We start from the raw sequence: 4,543 nt of genomic DNA on the forward strand, positions 1-4,543 counted from the left end.
CTCTGTTTGCGCGAAAGCCGCACTGTGATTCTGGGAGAAAATTCTCGGCGACACTAGGTATTATTCTATTTAGGAGAATCCTAGCGAAGATTTTGCCTGCAATGGAGAGCAGCGTGATTCCCCTGTAGTTTGAGCAGTCTGATTTCTCGCCTTTGTTTTTGTACAGGGTGATGATGATGGCATCACGAAGGTCCTGAGGCAGTTTTCCTTGATCCCAACAAAGCTTGAAAAACTCATGCAGTTTGACATGCAGAGTTTTGCCAGCGCATCGGATGCCCCCCAAAGTTCCTCAACATGGTTATCCAACTGCACGAAAACCGACAAGGTCGGGTCAGATACAGCAATGAGCTCTCTGAACCCTTCTCCATTAACAATGGCGTGAAGCAAGGCTGTGTTCTCGCACCAACCCTCTTTTCAATCTTCTTCAGCATGATGCTGAACCAAGCCATGAAAGACCTCAACAATGAAGACGCTGTTTACATCCGGTACCGCACGGATGGCAGTCTCTTCAATCTGAGGCGCCTGCAAGCTCACACCAAGACACAAGAGCAACTTGTCCATGAACTACTCTTTGCAGACGATGCCGCTTTAGTTGCCCATTCAGAGCCAGCTCTTCAGCGCTTGACGTCCTGTTTTGCGGAAACTACCAAAATGTTTGGCCTGGAAGTCAGCCTGAAGAAAACTGAGGTCCTCCATCAGCCAGCTCCCCACCATGACTACCAGCCCCCCCACATCTTCATCGGGCACATAAAACTCAAACAGTCAACCAGTTTACCTATCTCGGCTGCACCATTTCATCAGATGCAAGGATCGACAACGAGATAGACAACAGATTCGCCAAGGCAAATAGCGCCTTTGGAAGACTACACAAAAGAGTCTGGAAAAACAACCATCTGAAAAACCTCACAAAGATAAGCGTATACAGAGCCGTTGTCATACCCACACTCCTGTTCGGCTCCGAATCATGGGTCCTCTACCGGCATCACCTACGGCTCCTAGAACGCTTCCACCAGCGTTGTCTCCGCTCCATCCTCAACATTCATTGGAGCGACTTCATCCCTATCGTTGAAGTACTCGAGATGGCAGAGGCCGACAGCATCGAATCCACGCTGCTGAAGATCCAACTGCGCTGGGTAGGTCACGTCTCCAGAATGGAGGACCATTGCCTTCCCAAGATCGTGTTATATGGCGAGCTCTCCACTGGCCACCGTGACAGAGGTGCACCAAAGAAGAGGTACAAGGACTGCCTAAAGAAATCACTTGGTGCTTGCCACATTGACCACCGCCAGTAGGCTGATATCGCCTCAAACCGTGCATCTTGGCGCCTCACAGTTCGGCAGGCAGCAACCTCCTTTGAAGAAGACCGCAGAGCCCACCTCACTGACAAAAGACAAAGGAGGAAAAACCCAACACCCAACCCCAACCCACCAATTTTCCCCTGCAACCGCTGCAACCGTGTCTGCCTGTCCTGCATCGGACTTGTCAGCCACAAACGAGCCTGCAGCTGACATGGACATTTTACCCCCTCCATAAATCTTTGTCCGCGTAGCCAAGCCAAAGAGAAAAAAAAAGAATTGTACCATCAGATGGCAGCAAACCTGACTTGACACTAAACTTCATTCATTCAAGATTAAAAATTCCTTTATTGCCATATAATTGTGCAAAACATGTAATATTGCACAAAATTTACTTCTGCCTGCTGTAAGGCAATGAATTGCCATTAGTGTCACTTGGAACCCTTTACAGTAAGAGAGAAAGAGAAACAAAAGAAAATCCCTTCAGAGGCACTGATCCATCCCCAGCACTCCTATAGTTTCTGCATCCGCACAGGTCCCTGTTTGATCCAACGACGACCGAGCTCCAGATCCAAACCTCTGACACGATCAGGAAGCCTTCAGCGCCCGATCCTTGCCCTCGGCACCTTCTTGAATCCCAGCTCTGATACCTGGTTCATTAATAGAACATAGAACATCGTAGGAACAGGCCACTCACCCCTCATATGAAGCCCAACTTAAACTAAAACTTTGGAGCTTCATTCATTCATTCAAGCATTTTCTGTTTTTATTTCAGATTGTCAGCATCTGCATTTTACTGTTTGTCATTTATTTTGGGAGCAATATTGGCCCTCTACAGGAGAGCAAGGCTGGATGTCGCCAATCACCAGTCTTCTTTCTGCTCAATCCAGTCTTCTCCACAGTGTGAGAGATGGGAAAATTGATCTAAAATTATGAACATGGAAGAAACTAAAATTCATCAGTTAATGGCTGTAACCAGTACAAACAGGATGAGCTTGGGAATTAGGATGCAGGAAAGCAGAGTCAGCACGATTAACATAAGAATCTTCTTTGTGACAAGAGCCACAATAAGACTAAGAAAAGGAATGGTAAGATACAATAGAATGTAGGAGGTTGAGGTAGTCTGGATCAGATAAAGGTCTCCTAGCCCTAGATAGAAGTACCAAGTCCTACATATCTAATTAGCTAACCTTACACAGATTTATACATATTAAATTAGCCAACCCTAGATAGGATGAGTCAACTCTGCATACCAAGAGACTGTAGCCCCGAGAATTAGGAAGGTGTGAATAAGGACAATGACATGATGGGACACCCACAGGATACCCCCTGGTCCTCCAAGTGGACTGAAACTGCACGTGGGCAGGAAGGATTGCCTATGCCAAACCCATCCAGGGGGCAGAAGAATGTAAGGGGGAGGGCACTCTGATACTGAAATTGACTGTATAAAAGTTGGGTGAGCCCCAGTGTGTGTGTGTTTTCCCAGGGTAAGGGGAAGCACTCAACTTTGCATTGTTGTTGTAATAAATGTTCTTTGTTCTCAATTTTTGTCTCGAGCAATTTCTTTAAAGGTACTTCAATTTCTAACAACAGGATAACATGAAGTGTGGGGCTGGATTAGTGTGTTGTCTGCGATGGCTCACACAAGTATGAATCAGGTGACTGATGGCATGGCCAGTAATGACCCAGAGGGAAAACAGAATGTTGGAGGGTGATGGCAGCACAGAGAGAGAGCAGCAGCGGCCCCAGCCCAGGTCCGGGCGGAGGGTAGGCGGCGGCGGCCCCGATCCGGGCAGGAGCAAGGGGGAGACGGCGGCCCCGGCCTCGGTCGAGTGAGGCAGGCGGAGGCCCCAATCCGGGCAGAGAGTGGGAGGCGGCGGCCCCAGTCCGGGCACTGAGAGAGCAGCAGCGGCCCCGGCCCAGGTCCGGGCGAAGGGTAGGCGGCGGCGGCCCCGATCCGGGCAGGAGCAAGGGGGAGACGGCGGCCCCGGCCTCGGTCGAGTGAGGCAGGCGGAGGCCCCAATCCGGGCAGAGAGTGGGAGGCGGCGGCCCCAGTCCGGGCACAGAGAGAGCAGCAGCGGCCCCGGCCCAGGTCCGGGAGAAGGGTAGGCGGCGGCGGCCCCGATCCGGGCAGGAGCAAGGGGGAGACGGCGGCCCCGGCCTCGGTCAAGTGAGGCAGGCGGAGGCCCCGATCCGGGCAGAGAGTGGGATGCGGTGGCCCCAGTCCGGGCACAGGGAGAGCTGCGGCGGCCTCGGCCCCGGTCCGGGCAGTATGGACCGACCTAAGAGGGGAGGCAGACCCCTCCAGCCCGGGTAAGAAACCTGCATAGGAGAAGGCCACTCCGATATAAAACCTACGACCCAAGGACCTCGCTGCCACGTCCCAGCTTGCTCGGCCACGGCACACGAACCATGGGTGTAAAGGGTGGGGCCAGTACTGCGCGCACTGCACTCCACCTAAAAGCTCCTTTGCGCAGGCCCGAGGACAGGTCCACATCCTCCCCCTCCACGTCCTCCCCCTCCACGTCCTCCCCCTCAAAAGATGCTCACAAACTCAAGCTAGCATGCTGGAACATCAGAACCATGCTAGACAAGGCTGACAGCCACCGACCTGAACGTCGGTCTGCCCTCATTGCACATGAACTCCTCAGACTTGACATCGACATAGCCGCTCTCAGTGAAGTCCGCCGACTGCAGAGCCCACCTTACTGACAAAAGGCAAAGGAGGAAAAACCCAACACCCAACCCCAACCAACCAATTTTCCCCTGCAGCCGCTGCAACCGTGTCTGCCTGTCCTGCATCGGACTTGTCAGCCACAAACGAGCCTGCAGCTGACATGGACATTTTACCCCCTCCATAAATCTTCGTCCGCAAAGCCAAGCCAAAGAAGACATGGAAGGCCTGTTCAGCACTCACTCATATTAACTAAAAGAGAGAAGCACTTCTATAGGTGCCCTATAGAAGGAATCCTGTTCAGATGTGTTAGAAACAGAAGTACCTTCACAGAAATTGCTCGAGACAAAAATTGAGAACAAAGAACATTTATTATACAACAATGCAAAGTTGGGTGCTTCTCCTTACCCTGGGAATACACACATACACTGGGGCTCACCCAACTTTTATACAATTGATTTCAGTATAGAAGTACCCTCCCCCTTACATTCTTCTGCCTCCTGGATGAGTTTGGCATTAGTCAATCCTGTCTGCCTACGTGCTGTTTCTGTGAACTTGGAGGACCAGGGGGAAT

Source organism: Narcine bancroftii, chromosome 4 (assembly GCF_036971445.1).
Source record: "Narcine bancroftii isolate sNarBan1 chromosome 4, sNarBan1.hap1, whole genome shotgun sequence".
NCBI lineage: Eukaryota > Metazoa > Chordata > Chondrichthyes > Torpediniformes > Narcinidae > Narcine > Narcine bancroftii.